Below are 17,726 nucleotides of genomic sequence, written 5' to 3' on the forward strand. Positions count from 1 at the left end.
GTCAAAAAACTACTGGACCTGATATATGAATTCAGCAAAATGGCAGGGTATAAAATTAATATTCAGAAATCAGAGGCATTTTTATACACCAACAATAAACTCTCTGAAAGAGAAATTAAGGAAACAATTTCCTTCACTACTGAAAGAAAAAAAATAAAGTACCTAGGAGTAAATTTAACCAAGAAAGTTAAAGAACTATACTTGGAAAATTATAAAACAATGATAAAAGAAATCAAGGAAGTTACAAACAAGTGGAAGCATATATCGTGTTCAGGGATAGGAAGAATAAACATCATTAAAATGTCTATATTACCCAAAGCAATTTATAAATTCAATGCAATTTCTATTAAAATACCAATGACATACTTCAAAGATATAGTACAAATATTCCAAAAATTTATATGGAGCTGAAAAAGAACATGAATAGCCTCAGCAATCTTGAAAAAGAATAAAGCAAGTGGTATCACATTTTCTGATATCAAGTTATACTACAAGGTCATCGAACTCAAAACAACTTGGTACTAGCATAAGAGCAGGCATATAGATCAATGAAACAGAACAGAGAACCCAGAAATAAACTCACACATTTATGGACAATTGATATTTGAGAAAGGAGGTAAGGAAATACAATAGAGTAAAGACAGCCTCTTCAACAAATGGTATTGATAAAATTGAACAGCTACCTGCAAAAAAATGAAACTAGACCACCAACATACACCATTCACAAAAATAAACTTGAAATGGGTAAAAGACTTAAATGTAAGTGGGAAAGCATAAGCATCATAGAAGAAAACATAGGCAGTAAGCTCTTTGACATGTCTTGCAGCAATATATTTGCTAATTTATCTCCACAAGCAAGTGAAATGAAGGACAGGATAAACAAATGGGACTATACAAACTGAAAAGCTTTTGTACAGCTAAAGACTATAATAACAAAATAAAAAGACAAACCACACAATGGGAGAACATATTTGCCAATACAACTAATAAGGGGTTAATAACCAAAATTTATAAAGAACTTGTAAAACTCAACACCAGGAAGATAAACAATCCAATCAATAAATGGTCAAAAAAATAAATAGATACTTCTCCAAAGAGGACAAACAGACGGCCAATAGGCAGATGAAAAAATGTTCAACATCACTAGTTATTAGAAAAATGCAAATTAAAACCACAATGAGATATCACCTCACACCAGTCAAAATGGCGCTCATCAACAATACAACACATAAGTGCTGACGAGGCTGTGGAGAAAACAGAACCCCTGGCATTGCTGGTGGGAATTCAGACTGATGCAGCCACTATGAAAAACAATATAGAGATTCCTCAAAAAAATTAAAAAATGGAACTGACTTTTGACCCAGCCATCTCACTCAGAGAAATATAATCCAAGAATACCACATCACTGATTCAAAAAAGAAATGCACCCCATGTTTATGGTTGCATTGCTTACAATAGCCAAGATCTGGAAACAGCCCAAGTGCCCCTCAGTGGAAGAGTGGGTTAAAAAGCAGTGGTACATGTACACAGTGGAATACTATGGAACCATGAAAAAAAGAAGGAAATCTTACCTTTTGTGACAACATAGGTGGACCTGGAAACTATTATGTTAAGTGAAATAAGCCAGGCATAGAAAAAAAAATATCATATGACCTCACTCATTTGAGGAATCCAATGAATAATGTGAACTGAGGAATGGAATAGAGACAGATGCACAATCAAAGGGTCCCAAGGGAAAGCGAACAGAGGAAAAGGGGATGATAGGGTGGAATTAGAAAAAGGAAAGAAATTGGTAAAATTATATGCACATAATACAGCATTTTAAAGAACAGAAAAGAAAATTCTGGAGGGAAGGGGGAAGGATGTAAAGTTAAGGAGAGTAAGTGGATGTGGAGGGGAACATGGGGGAGGGGGAGTGCATTTATGGGAATACTAGTATCTATGTAAACACAATAAATTAAAATCAATTTTAAAAAAACAGGAGAGATCACAAGTAAACTACATCACATCTTGAAGAACTAAAAAAAGAAGAACAAAGGATACCCAAATTCAGCAGAAGAAATAAAATAGTAAAAGTTAGAGTAGAAAATGAAATAGAGAACTAAATAACTATAGAAAAAATTAATACAAGAAAGAACTGGTTCTTTGAAAAGATCAAAATATTCACAAACCCTTGGCTAGACTGATTAAGAAAAAATAAGGAAGGACTTATATAAGCAAAATCCAATTTGAAAGAGAAGAAATTACCACAGACATTATAGATATACAAAGGATTATAGTAGAATATTATAAAAAATTATATGCCACCAAATTAAACAACCTAGAGGACATGGATAAATCCCTAGGACTATAAAATTTTCTTAGACTGAGTAACAAAGAAATGGGAAACCTAAATAGATCTATAGTCAGGGAGGAAATAGAAACAACTATCAAACCCCAATAAAAAACAAAAGTCCAAAACCAGATGACTACATTAGTGAATTCTACCCAACATTTAAAAAAGATTTGGTACCTATTCTTCTCAAAGTCTTCCAAATATAAAAGAAGAGCAATATTCCCCAACATATTTTATGAGGCCAACATAACCTTCATATCAAAACCAGACAATATAAAAACAGAAAAGTACAGACCAATATCTCTAATGAATACAGATGTAAAAATCCTGAACAAAATACTTACAAATCAAATACAACATACATTAAAAAAAAATACTTCACAATCAAATAGAATTTATCTCAGGAGCACAAGGATGGTTCAACATGTGAAAACTGATTAATGTAATACACAACATCAACAAAACAAACAACAAAAATTGTATGATTCTCTCAATACATTCAGAAAAGGCATCTGATAAGATACAACATCCATTTACATTTAAAGCACTCAATAAAATCAAAATAGAAAGAAAGTACCTCAACACAATAAGGGTCATATGTGACAAACAATCAGCTAATATCATACTAAATGGTGAAAAAATAAAGACTTTTTTTTTTCTAAAATTGGGAACAAGACAAGTTTGCTTACTCTCCTCCACTCTTTTTCAACATAGTGCTAAAATTTTTACCCAGAGTGACCAGGCAAAAGAAAAAAATAAAAAGCATCCATATTCAAAAAGTTGAATTAAATGTGTCACTTTCTGCTGATGACAGGATCCTGTATATAGAAAACCTCAAAGACTCCACCAAAAAACTATTAGAAACAATAAACCAATAGAGTAAAGTCACATGATACAAAATCAGTATACAGAAGTCTATTGCTTTTCTCTATGCCAACAATGAAACTTTAGAAAATAAACCAAAAATCAATTCCTTTTACAATTGCAGCAAAAAATATTAAATACTTAGGAATAAACTAAACAAAAAATGAGAAGAATATGTAAACTGAAAACTATAAAACATTATTGAAATAAATTGAAGAAGACACAGTGAAATGGGGAAATATTCCATGTTCATGGATTGAAAGAATCAACATAGTTAAATGGCTATATTACCCAAAGCAATAAACAAATTTAATGCAATTTCCATCAAAATCCCAATATCATTTTTTCTCATTAGAACAAAAAATTATCAGGGTTGTATGGAACCATAAAATAAAACAAATAGCCAAAGCAATACTGAGGAAAAAGAATAAAGACAGAGATATCACACTACCTGACTTCAAATTATACTAAAGAGCCACACTAATCAAAACAGCATGGTATTGAAGGGGGAAAAAAAAACATACATAGACATAGAGACCAATAGAACAGAATCAAGAGCCCAGAAATAAAACCACACATATATGGACAAATCATCTTCAACAAATGAGCCAAAATCACACAATAGAGAAAAAAAACCTCTTCAATAAATGGTGTTGAGAAAATTGGAAAGCTACATGCAAAAGAATAAAATTTGGCTACAGTTGGCTCTCCTGCACAAAAATTAATTCAAAATGAATCAAAAACCTAAATATAAGATCTGAAACAATAAATTACATAGAAGAAAACATAGGTACTAAACTCATGGACCTTGACCATAGAGAACAATTTATGATTTTGACTTCAAAAGCAAGAGAAGTAAAGGCGTAAATGAATGGGACTATATCAAACTACAAAGCTTCTGCCCAGCAAAAGAAACTGACAAACAAACAAATAGGCAGCCAACTAAATGGGAGATGATATTTGCAAACAGCAGCTCCGATAAGGGGTTAATATCCAAAATATATAAAGCATTTACAAAGCTCAGCAACAAACAAGCCAACAATCTAAATAAAAAATGGGAGAGGACCTGAAGAGACATTTTTCCCAGAGGACATACAAATGGGCAACATATATAGAAAAAATGTCCATCTCCACTAGTTATTTGAGAAATGCAAATCAGAACTAAAATAAGATATCACCTCATATTTGTTAGATTAACTATTCTCAACAAGACAGGTAATAGCAAGTGTTGGAGAGGCTGTGAAGAAAAAGGAAACCTCATTCACTGCTGAGGGGAATGCAAAATAGCACAACCACTATGGAAGAAAGTATGGTGGTTACTCAAAAAATTAGGAATAGAACTACCATATGACCCAGCATTTCCTCTACTGATATCTACCCCAAAAATTCGAAAACATTGGTACGTTAAGACACATGCACCACCACATTCACTACAATATCATTTGCAGTGGCCAAGTCATGGAAACTATCAAAGTGTTCCTCAATAGGGGATTGGATCTAGATGTAGTACATATATACAATGGAATACTACTCAGCCATAAGAAATGATGACAGCCTGACCTGTGGTGGCACAGTGGATAAAGCGTCGACCTGGAAATGCTGAGGTCGCCGGTTCAAAACCCTGGGCTTGCCTGGTCAAGGCACATATGGGAGTTGATGCTTCCAGCTCCTCCCCCTTCTCTCTCTCTGTCTCTCTCTCCTCTCTCTCCCTCTCTGTCTCTCTCTCCTCTCTAAAAATAAATAAATAAAATAAAAAAATGATTAAAAAAAAAGAAATGATGACATAGTGACATTTATGACAACATGGATGGATCCTGAGAACATTATACTGAGTGAAATAAGTAAATCAGGAAAACCTAAGATCTGTATGATATCACACATAGGTGGGATATAAACTGAGAATCATGGACATAGATAAAAGTGAAGTGGTTACCAGGGAGAAGGGGACAGAGGGGAGGGAGTTGAGGGGAGGTAGTGGGGGGGATTGATATAAAGAGGAACAAATATAAAGTGACTGAAAATGATTTGACTTGGGTAATGGGTATACCACATAATCAACAGTTCAAATGCTACAGAAATGTTTATCTGAAACTATGTACCCTTATTTATCAATGTTACCCTATTAAATTTAATTTTCTAAATCATTTTATTATAAATGTAGATATGCTTCCACCCCACATTTCCACATCTAGAAATGTATCTGATAGAAATACAAAAAAAAAATACAAATACAAATACACTTGTATATAAAATGTTTATTGTCACATTATTTGTAATAATGAAATATTAGAAACAACTTAAATGTCCATCAATATAGTTAAATTAGAACACAACTACATTTTATCATTTTAAAATGTTTTAAACCGCAAGCAAAAATTGTGTCTTAAATAAATAAGGGCTCATTTTTATCACATTACAGAAGTCTGGATAAAACATTGTTGGGTCAGCTAACCCAAGTTGTAATTAAGGACCCAGGGTTTGTTATCCTTCTGCTCCTTCAGCCTTGTGTGTAAGCTAGATTATTATCCTTAGCCTTTCACTTTCTTCCTCTGTAGTATAACCTTGCAATGTGCTAGAATAGGTTGATGTTGAACTTGGTTTGCAACATACATTAGCCAGTTGAATGGAGGTGGAAGTAACTGTGAGTGCTAGTTCTAAGCCAAGGTCTTAAGAGGTATATTATGTTTCTACTCAATCTCTTGCTCTACTGTGATCCATCAAAAGAAGAAATAGTTTAGGAAGGCACTGGCACAGAAGAATGAGAAAATACAAAGAGTAGACTTGAACTTAAACTCACAGTTTAGAGCCAAGTCCAATCAATCCCAAGTAAGCCCACCAGAGCCAAAGATAAACTATGTGTCTGTGAGCAGGAAAATAAATGTTTATTGTTGTAATGCACCAAGATTTTTAGGTTGTCAAATAGAATTGACTAATACACTTTCCATGCAGACTCACCATCGTTATGCCTGGGACCTTATGATCTCAAGATGATTGCAAGCTCCAGAAATCAGTAATTGTCTTCAAACACAGAAAGTTGGGGGTATGAAAAGAGTAGCCAAGGTGAAGTCCTTGCAACTCTTTTGCCTTTTTATTAAAGAATAAAGATATTTCTCAAAAGCCTTCCTAGAAACTTTTCCCTACATTTCATAGACCAGAATTGTGTCACATATTCACTCTAGCTATTGGGAAATATGGGAAGTAAACCTCTATAAAGAGAATTTTCACTGGCTGAAAAAAAGGGCCTACCTTCCCTGAAATCAAGAATCATTGCCCTCTACCTTGACAAAATCAGGAGTTGCTGATAAAACATGTATAACTGTGGTGGCTACCATACATATGATGGGGCAAAGGTCAAATAAAATAAGGTATCTTTATATGTAGTGACATGAAAAAACCTCAAAGACCTATCATTAAAAAGGAATAGCAGGGGAGAGACAAGATGGCCGTGGAGTAGGTGAAAGTTCCAACTCCCACTTCCCAGAACAAAAGTGGATTACAACTTAATATTTTTTAATAAATTTTTATTAATGTTAATGGGATGAAATTAATAAATCAGGGTACATATATTCAAAGAAAACATGTCTAGGTTATCTTGTCATTAAATTATGTTGCATACCCCTCACCCATAGTCAGATGGTCCTCCGTCACCCTCTATCTAGTTCTCTGTGCCCCTCCCCCTCCCCCTAACTCTCTCCCTCCCTCCCTCCTATGTCCTCGCTCCCCCCACCCATGGTAACCACCACACTCTTGTCCATGTCTCTTAGTCTCGTTTTTATGTTCCACCAATGTATGGAATCATGTAGTTCTTGTTTTTTTCTGATTTACTTATTTGACTCCATATAATGTTATCAAGATCCCACCATTTTGCTGTAAATGATCTGATGTCATCATTTCTTATGGCTGAGTAGTATTCCATAGTGTATATGTGCCACATCTTCTTTATCCAGTCTTCTATTGAAGGGTTTTTTGGTTGTTTCCATGTCTTGGCCACTGTGAACAATGCTGCAATGAACATGGGGCTACATGTGTCTTGACATATCAATGTTTCTGAGGTTTTGGGGTATATACCCAGTAGAGGGATTGCTGGGTCATAAGGTAGTTCTATTTGCAGTTTTTTGAAGAACCACCATACTTTCCTCCATAATGGTTGTACTACTTTACAATCCCACCAACAGTGGATGAGAGTTCCCTTTTCTCCGCAGCCTCTCCAACATTTGCTATTACCCATCTTGTTGATAATAGCTAATCTAACAGGGGTGAGGTGGTATCTCATTGTAGTTTTGATTTGCATTTCTCTAATAACTAATGAAGCTGAGCATCTTTTCATATATCTGTTGGCCATTTGTATTTCTTCCTGGGAGAAGTGTCTGTTCATGTCCTCTTCCCATTTTTTTATTGGATTGTTTGTTTGTTTGATGTTGAGTTTTATGAGTTCTTTGTAAATTTTGGATATTAGGCCCTTATCTGAGCTGTTGTTTGAAAATATCATTTCCCATTTAGTTGGCTGTCTGTTTATTTTGATATCAGTTTCTCTTGCTGAGCAAAAACATTTTACTCTGATGTAGTCCCATTCATTTATCTTTGCCTTCACTTCTCTTGCCTGTGGAGTCAAGTTCATAAAATGTTCTTTAAAACCCAGGTCCATGAGTTTAGTACCTATGTCTTCTTCTATGTACTTTATTGTTTCAGGTCTTATATTTAGGTCTTTGATCCATTTTGAATTAATTTTAGTACACGGGGACAGGCTGTAGTCGAGTTTCATTCTTTCGCATGTGGCTTTCCAGTTTTCCTAACACCATTTGTTGAAGAGGCTTTCTTTTCTCCATTTTGTGTTGTTGGCCCCTTTGTCAAAGATTATTTGACCATATATATGTGGTTTTATTTCTGGGCTTTCTATTCTGTTCCATTGGTCTGGGTGTCTATTTTTCTGCCAATACCATGCTGTTTTGATTATCGTGGCTCTATAATATAGTTTAAAGTCAGGTATTGTAATGCCCCCAGCTTCATTCTTTTTCCTTAGGATTACTTTGGCTATTCGGGGTTTTTTATACTTCCATATAAATCTGATGATTTTTTGTTCCATTTCCTTAAAAAATGTCATAGGAATTTTGATGGGAATTGCATTAAATTTATAAATTGCTTTGGGTAATATGGCAATTTTAATTATATTTATTCTTCCTATCCAAGAACAAGGAATATTTTTCCATCTCATTGTGTCTTTTTCTATTTCTCTTAATAATGCCTTGTAGTTTTTGTTATATAGGTCCTTTACATTCTTTGTTATGTTTATTCCTAGGTATTTTATTTTTTTTGTTGCAATCGTGAAGGGGATTATTTTTTTGAGTTCGTTTTCTAATATTTCATTGTTGGCATATAGAAAGGCTATGAACTTTTGTATGTTAATTTTGAATCCTGCAACCTTACTGTATTGGTTTATTGTTTCTAATAATCTTTTTGTGGAGTCCTTCGGGTTTTCTATGTATAGGATCATATCATCAGCAAAAAGTGATACCTTTACTTCTTCTTTTCCGATATGGATGCATTTTATTTCTTTGTCTTGTCTGATTACTCTGGCCAGAACTTCTAGAACCACATTAAATAAGAGTGGACACGGTGGACAACCCTGTCTTGTTCCTGATTTAAGGTGGAAAGTCCTCAGTTTTATGTCACTTAATATGATGTTGGCTGATGGTTTATCATATATGGCCTTTATCATGTTGAGATATTTTCCTTCTATACCCATTTTGTTGAGAGTCTTAAACATAAAATTGTGTAGTATTTTATCAAAAGCCTTTTCTGCGTCTATTGATAAGATCATGTAGTTTTTGTTCTTTGTTTTGTTGATATGGTGTATTATGTTAACCGTTTTACGTATGTTGAACTATCCCTGAGATTCTGGGATGAATCCCACTTGATCATGATGTATTATTTTTTTAATATGTTGTTGTATTCGGTTTGCCAGTATTTTGTTTAGTATTTTAGCATCTGTATTCATTAGAGATATTGGTCTGTAGTTTTCTTTCTTTGTGCCATCCTTGCCAGGTTTTGGTATGAGGGTTATGTTGGCCTCATAAAATGTGTTTAGAAGTATTGCTTCTTCTTCAATTTTTTGGAAGACTTTGTGTAAAATAGGAACCAAGTCTTCTTTGAATGTTTGATAGAATTCATTAGTATAACCGTCTGGGCCTGGACTTTTATTTTGGGGGGAGGTTTTTAATACTTTTTTCTATTTCCTCCCTGCTGATTGGTCTGTTTAGGCTCTCTGTTTCTTCATGACTCAGTCTAGGAAGGTTGTATTGTTCTAGGAATTTATCCATTTCTTCTAGATTGTTGTATTTGGTGGCATATAGTTTTTAATAGTATTCTACAATAACTATTTGTATATCTATGATGTCTGTGGTGATCTCTCCTCTTTCATTTTGGATTTTATTTATTTGAGTCCTGTGCCTTTTTTCCTTGGTGAATCTTGCCAAGGGTTTGTCAATTTTGTTGATCTTTTCAAAGAACCAGCTCCTTGTTTTATTGATTTTTTCTATAGTTTTTCTGTTCTCTATATCATTTATTTCTGCTCTGATTTTTATTATCTCCTTTCTTCGGCTGGTTTTGGGTTGTCTTTGTTCTTCTTTTTCTAGTTCCTTAAGGTGTGAAGTTAAGTGGTTTACTTGGGCTCTCTCTTGTTTGTTTATATAGGCCTGAAGTGATATGAACTTTCCTCTTATTACTGCTTTTGCTGCATCCCAGAGATTCTGATATGTCGTATTTTCATTTTCATTTGTCTGTATATATCTTTTGATCTCTGAGCTTATTTCTTCTTTGACCCATTCATTTTTTAGAAGTATGTTGTTTAGTTTCCACATTTTTGTGGGTTTTTCTCCCTCTTTTTTGCAGTTGAATTCTAGTTTCAAGGCTTTATGATCAGAGAATATGCTTGGTACAATTTCAATTTTTCTAAATTTGCTGATATTGTCTTTGTGGCCCAACATATGGTCAAATCTTGAGAATGTTCCATGTACACTAGAGAAAAATGTATACTCTGTCACTTTGGGATGAAGTGTCCTATAGATGTCTATCATATCCAGGTGTTCTAGTATTTCGTTTAAGGCCACTATATCTTTATTGATTCTCTGTTTGGATGACCAATCTAGAGCCGTCAGCGGTGTATTGAGGTCTCCAAGTATGATTGTATTTTTGTTAGTTTTTGTTTTAAGGTCAATAAGTAGCTGTCTTACATATTTTGGTGCTCCTTGGATTGGTGCATATATATTAAGGATTGTTATGTCTTCTTGATTCAACTTTTACTTAATCATTATGAAATGACTATTTTTGTCTCTGAGTACTTTTTCTGTCTTGTAGTCAGCATTATCCGATATGAGTATTGCTACACCTGCTTTTTTTTGGGTGTTGTTTGCTTGGAGTATTGTTTTCCAGCCTTTCACTTTGAATTTGTTTTTATCCTTGTTGCTTAGATGTGTTTCTTGTAGGCAGCATATAGTTGGATTTTCTTTTTTAATCCATTCTGCTACTCTGTGTCTTTTTATTGGTAAGTTTAATCCATTTACATTAAGTGTAATTATTGACACTTATGGGTTCCCTATTGCCATTTTATAAATTGCTTTCTATTAGTTTTGTATCTTGTTTGTTTCTTCTCTTTTGTTTTTCTATCATTTGTTTTTGTTTGTTTGTATTCCATTCTTCTTTCTTCTGATGCTACCTTTTTTAAGTCATGTGTTTGTGGTGGTTTTTTCAAGGGTGGTTACTATTAAGTAATGAAAAGGGTACCTACCATATTCATTGTAGTACCCTATCTTATGAGTATTTCTGCACTTCATCGTCCTTTGCTACTGTTAATCTCCATCCTCTCCCCCCTTTTTTTTCTTTTGTTGTCACAGTTTAAGTTTGGTTTTATTGTGTTCTTGGTGGAGCTGTTACTTGTGGTTTTGTTTTCTTTTGTTCTTTGAATCTGGTTGGAAAACCTCCTTTAGTATTTCCTGGAGTGGGGGCTTTCTGCTGATAAATTCTCTCATCTTTTCTTTATTTGTGAATGATTTTATATCTCCTTCGTACTTGAAGGATAGCTTTGATGGGTATAGTATTCTTGGCTGAAAGTTCCTCTCTTTCAGGGCTTTAAATATTGGGGTCCACTGTCCTCTAGCTTGTACAGTTTCTGCTGAGAAATCTGATGATTATCTAATAGGCCTTCCTTTATATGTTGTACTCTTCTTTTCCCTGGCTGCCTTGAGAATTTTTTCTTTGTCATTGGTTTGTGTCATCTTCATTATGATGTGCCTTGGAGTGGGTTTGTTGGGGTTAAGAAAACTCGGTTTTTTGTTTGCTTCTTGAATTTGAGGCTTTAGTTCTTTCCACAGGCTTGGGAAGTTCTCGTCTATTATTTGTTTGAGTATATTCTCCATTCCATTTTCTCTCTCTTCTCCCTCTGATATACCTATTATTCTTATGTTATTATTTCTGAAGGAGTCAGACAATTCCTGTAGGGTTTTCTCATTTTTTATTATTTTTGAGTCTCTTTCTTCTTCTCTCTGTTGTGCCTCAAGTTGCTTGTCTTCTATTTCACTAATCCTATCTTCTATCTGGGCTGTTCTGTTAGCTAAGCTTGTTACCTTGTTTTTCAGCTCGTGAATTGAGTTTTTCATTTCTGTTTGCTTTGTTTTTATAGTTTCAATTTCCTTGGTAATATATTCTTTGTGTTCATTGAGTTGTTTTCTGATCTCTCTAATTGCGTTTCTGTGTTTTCTTGTATATATCTGAGTATTTTTAAGATTTCTATTTTAAATTCTCTGTCATTTAGCTCCAAGGCTTCCAATATGTTAAATCTTTTCTCCATAGATTTTTCCACATCTATTTGTGATACCTCTCTATCTTTTGTATCCATAATATTCGATTTCCTCTTTCTTATTGGCATCTGAAGGTGGTCTTGTTGATAGCACTAATTAGAATTAATAAAGAGTAAAAAGTAAAAAAAAAAAAAAAAAAGGTAAAACACCCCACAAAAAAAATCAGTAATAATTTATTATTTCCCCCTTTTTCTTTCTTCTCTTCCCCTCCTCTCCCCTCCTCAGGGAAATATCGTGATGACCTGTGAATTATATTATGCTAAATGGAACAAAAACTGCCTATAATGGAGGGCCTGATTTGGGGTGAAGAGTTCAAGGGGCAAAAAAATGGAGTAGGGACCTACTAAATGCAAAAAAAAAAAAAAAGGAGAAAATCTTAGACAAGCATAAGATGATTTGCTTGTAAGTGATGATTGACTAAGAGATATAATGAGAGGGATAAGAGGGAACCAGAAAAAAGGGGGGGAAAAGAATAATAAAGAAGAAAAAAAAATAAAAATAAAAAGTAAAAATCTGTTGTAATAAGTGGAGCAAAGACTAAATACAATGGAGACCTTAGGTTGGGAGGAATGCTAGTGAGTTAAAAAGCAACGTAAAAAGTACTGAAAATGCCACAAAAATAAAGAAACAAAAAAAAAACAAAAACAAAAGCGAAAAAAAAAAAAACAAAAAAAACTTGAGTCCCAAATTAAATAATTTGTTCGTGATTGAGGATTGAATGGGAGGAAAAGTAAAAGGAGAAAAGAAGAAACAAATAGAAAGAAAAAAATAAGAAAAAGAGAAAAACAAAGTAAGAAAAAAGGAAGAGAAAAAAACAAAATAAAGCAAAACAAAAAAAAACAAAAGGGGAGAGAGTGAGAGTTAAGTGTTTTGGAGTGTAACCTTAAAGGGGAGTGAGGATGAAGAAAAGAAATAAAATGTAACACTCATGGGTAGTGTAGTTCAAGAAAAGGGAAGCATAAGATGGGCAGAGAATAAAAAGACCGAGGTGGAGGAAATATAAATAATAATAATAAAGGCAATAAGATAGAAGAAACAAACAACAACAATGAAAAATTAGTGGAAGAAGTTATAAAGTCTGTGGATTTTTCTCGATTTTGAGAGGTTAACTTCTTCCTTTTATTTTTCTCTCCCTCTTCCTGGTCGGTGACTCTGTACCCCAGGCCCTGTCTCTGTGTCACACTTAGGTAGGGATTTGCAGTTGATGGGATTCTATGGCAATGTCACATAATTGGCTTTAGTCTTGCTGGTAGTCAAGGCTTGTTGGCATTTGCAGGGTCCAACGATGAGAGAGTTTGCTTTCCTGGAGTCTCTCTCCTAGTCTCCCCTTCCTGAATTAGCAGCCTGGTGATCCAGCTATAAGGCTGCTACTGCTTCTGCCTGGGGAGTAAGAGGTCAAAGAGCTAGGAAATCCCCACTCTATCCCCACTCAGTGCAAGGCTTTGGGAAAGGCTCTGGCAGTCAGAGCCTCCAGTGTAATCAGGCGGGGGTGGGAGTCAATTGTTGTCAAGGTGACTGTTCAGCACCTAGCATTCAGTTGGACCACTCAACCCAGGCTTTCCATACTTTGTAGCCTGTTTTGGCTGGGAAGAAGAGGCACTAGTCACTGCTTGCGACTAGTGTATTATAGATCTTATTATCTGCCAAGTCCCTCTTGTTAGCGTTTATTCCTGAATATGGAGGCTCTGTCAATCAGAATTTGCCCCCTCCCCTTTAGCAAGAGGCACTAAAAAATATCACGCATCTTGTCTTGGATCGCTGAACTGAGAGGGATCTTATCAATTAGAGCCCCGTGAGTGCGCAGATTTCGTGGGTTAAGCTAATTTCAGTGATTGGATCAGCAGCTGTGCTCCAGAAAGTATTTTAGGCTGCCGGCGCCCCTCCCCCAACACTTGATTGTTAGCTTGAATGGCTGGGTGAAGTGCCCCGCCCACGCAGAGAATCTCCCAAATAGGAAGACAGCCCTGGCGCCTCTCCCGCTCACCCTGCCGCTGGCGGCTGGGGCGCACCAGGTGCGCAGGATAATGGGGCACCCTGGGTGTGCGGGCCAGTGGGGCACTCTGGGCTCGTGGGACGCCCAGGGCACGCACACAAATGGGGTGCTCCGGGCACCGGTGGCTGAGGACTCTCACAGTGCGCGGGCCGCTGGGGACGCTGGCGGTGCTCGCTCTGCGACCGGACCGCGGCACTGGGCGCGCGCCGGCGGCTGCTCGCTGCTCCTGAGTGTGGGCTGACTTACCACAGGCGCACTCCCTCCGCGGCTTGAATGAACGTCCCTGCGGTAGTTAGCTTCCTCCACACCCTCGTCTCTCAGATTCAAGTGATAACAGTCCTTTCGCTTTCAGTTTGTGTGGAACTCCGGAATGCTCCGAGGATAAATTTTTCTGTTTCTAGTTGATAAATTTGTTGAGATTTTGGGGAGATCTGTCAGATGCGCTGCTCACGGCGCCATTTCCATGACATCACACTACAACTTAATTTTGAGAATAGTCATCCTGAAAGACCAAGTTTGGACTAAACTAAAAGGATTCCATAGTCAAGGAAAACCAAAAGGCCACACAGAGACTGGTAGAAAAGGCAGAGACGAGAAAAGGGCTGCCCTGCTCCTAGGCACCAGTGGCAGCCCAGAGAGACTCTCACAGAATAAAAGGTTGCCCCATGAGTTGTGGGTCCTCAGCTCCAGAACTGGAGTCCCAGCCTAGAGACCTGGAGCCTGGAAGTGGCATACTGACTGTATTTGGCTGAGAAAGGAACCTAGATACTGTTCGAGAGAAGGAGACAGAACTCTAGGACCCAAGCTCCAACTTTAAGGGACCGCAAGAAGAGACTTGATCACAGCTACTTGCCTGGGGTTCTGGGAGTGGGGAGTGCAGAAAGGATTAGAGTTGCCAGGGGAGAGTGTGGTCTCAGAAACACAGAGGGAGACACTCTGAGGGATGGTCACCCTAACACCTGGGTTGATTCACTCTCCAAATCTAAAGTGAACATTTTTCCTGGGAACAGCAACACCAGCAAAGGGAAGAAATTACCCCACCCACTGGAGGCTCTCCTACAGCAGTCAGAACAAAGAGGTGCTTAGAGGCAGGCAGCATGTTAGGGACACAGATAGTGAGTGCTGAAGTCTGAGCTACACTGCTCCCCCATTCTGCTGAGAACAGGAGGACTAACAGCAATGGGGTGTGGCTGTGGGGGCCAGGGCAGTTCAAGCGAGCATGCATAGGCCCATCCACAAAGGCAGAGGCGTTGGCCACTGCAGAGGTCTAAGCTCATGTGCAGTCCCGCCTGCAGTGCAAGCTCATGCTTGGCAGTGGTGGAGGCCCAGGTAATGCCAGAGGCAGTTGGAGAGGACAAGCATGGGACCACCCATGGAGGCAGAGGCCACTTCAGAGGTCTGAGCTCACGTACAAGCCCACCCTTGGCAGCAGCAGAGGCCCAGGCTATGGTGGAGGTGGTTTAAACAAATGTGTGTGGGCCCGCCTGGGGTGGCAGAACTCACAGTGGCCAGAGAGGAGGGCTGGCACTGGCAGTGTGCAATGCCAGACACCCGAGGTGGCAACAGCAGCAGCGGCAGGCCAGCAGACACACCACAGATCAGAAGTACAGAGGCCACATCCTCTGCAACCCTGTAACCACACCCTTCTAAGTGCTGGAAAAAAAGAAAAAAATAAAATTAAGTAAAACAAATAAATAAAAAGTCTGGATAAAATAACACCTGAGGATAAGGGCCAAGCCACATCAACTACCATACCTAATCACTAAATTACAGTACTGAGCCTAACAAGTAACAATAAGAGGCATCAAAAAGCGAATCTCAGGAGAACTTGAACTTTTAAAGAAACTTTCCCCAGCCCAAAAGTAGATAAAAACTAGCCTAGGAGTGCAACTAATATTTATAATGGCACCTGGGCCCATCAGAGGCAGTCACAAGATCTGGATCACCTGTAGCTCCAAAAAGGTTGAGAAGAGCCAGTCACAGGCAGTGACCCTCACTGATTTGTGCCAGTCTCCAGCCAGCAAGGTCCAGGGCAGGCACATCCAGTGGCCAAATACAGAGAGCATCACTTCAGGACCTAAAATACCTTGCTAGAGTGGTAGCTTAAGAGAAATCTCCTCACACCTGACCAAGCTAAGACATAGAAAAAGCTGACAAAAATAGCAAAAAGAACAGTGATAGCACATAAGTAGCCCACAGTGGATTACAAACAACAGCTGGTTCCAACCCAAGAATACTTAGAAACAACACAACTGAAAATTGGAAGCTGACAATATACCAACCCTAGACTCAGCTAGCTATATAAACACCACATCCAAAGGAGGAGTCTATACACAGACAAAATGGGAAGACAGAGAAATGCAATACAAATGAATCAATAAAATAAATCCCCAGAAAAATAACTGAATGAGATGGAAATAACCAAATTACTGGATGCAGAGTTTAAAATGATTATTGCTCAAAAATCTTGGAGCAATAATAGATAAACATAATGAGCACCTAAATAAAGAGATAACAAACATCAAAAAGGACATTAAAATCATAAAAAGAACCAGTCAGAAATGACAAAAACAATATCAGAAATAAAGACCTCACTAGAAGAAATTAAAAGCAGGTTGGATGAAGCAGAGGATTGAATCAGTGTTTTAGAAGAAAACATAAATGAAAGCACTAAAGCAGAGCAGCAAAAGAAAAAAAAAAGGAGGCTCATAAATTCTGAGGAAACTCTAAGAGAGCTCTGTGACAGCATAAAGAGAAACAAGATCCGCATCTTAGGGGTTCCTGAAGAGAAATAAAGAACAAGAAATGAATCTATTTGAAGAAATTATAGCTGAAAACTTCCCTAAATTGATTCAGGAAAAAGTCACACAAGTTCAAGAAGCACAAAGAATCCCATTAAAGAGAAACCCAAAGAGACCTACACCAAGACATATCATAATTAAAATACCAAAGCTTAGAGATAAAGAAAGAATTCTAAAAGCTGCAAGAGAAAAGCAGTCAATAACCTACAAAGAAGTCCCCATAAGAATGACATCCAACTTCAAAACAGAAACACTTGAGGCGAGAATGGAATGGCAAGAATATTCAAAGTAATGCAGAACAAGAGCCTACAACTGAGACTTTATTATCCAGCAAGGTTATTGTTTAAAATTGAAAGAGAAATAAAAAGCCTCACAGACAAAAAAAGACTCAAGAAATTTATTACAATTAAACCAATGCTGCAAGAAATATTAAGGGGCCTGTTGTAAACAGAACAAAGAGGGGGGGAAATCTAGTAAAAGAGAAATGTAGATTTAAAGAATAAAATGGCAATAAACAACTACATATCAATAATAACTTTAAATGTAAATAGATTAAATGCTCCAATCAAAAGACATAGGGTACCTGTTTGGATAAGAAAACAGGACCAGTACATATGCTGTCTACAAGAAACCAACCTCAAAACAAAAGATACACATAGACTGAAAGTAAAGGAATAAAAAAAAATATTTCAGGCAAATGAAAATGAAAAAAAAATCTGGGGTAGTGTTGGGCAGATAAAACATATTATGCTCACTTTGTTAAAGATGGCACTGCCCACATGGAAGCCTGTCACCCAGGTGGTGGTATTGGTTGCCCTTCTTGCTTGGGATGGACGTGATTATATAAATTAATGTGTGTTGGGGGAGGGCTTTTGTGCCAA

The sequence above is a fragment of the Saccopteryx leptura genome, chromosome 2 (genome assembly GCF_036850995.1).
Source record: "Saccopteryx leptura isolate mSacLep1 chromosome 2, mSacLep1_pri_phased_curated, whole genome shotgun sequence".
NCBI lineage: Eukaryota > Metazoa > Chordata > Mammalia > Chiroptera > Emballonuridae > Saccopteryx > Saccopteryx leptura.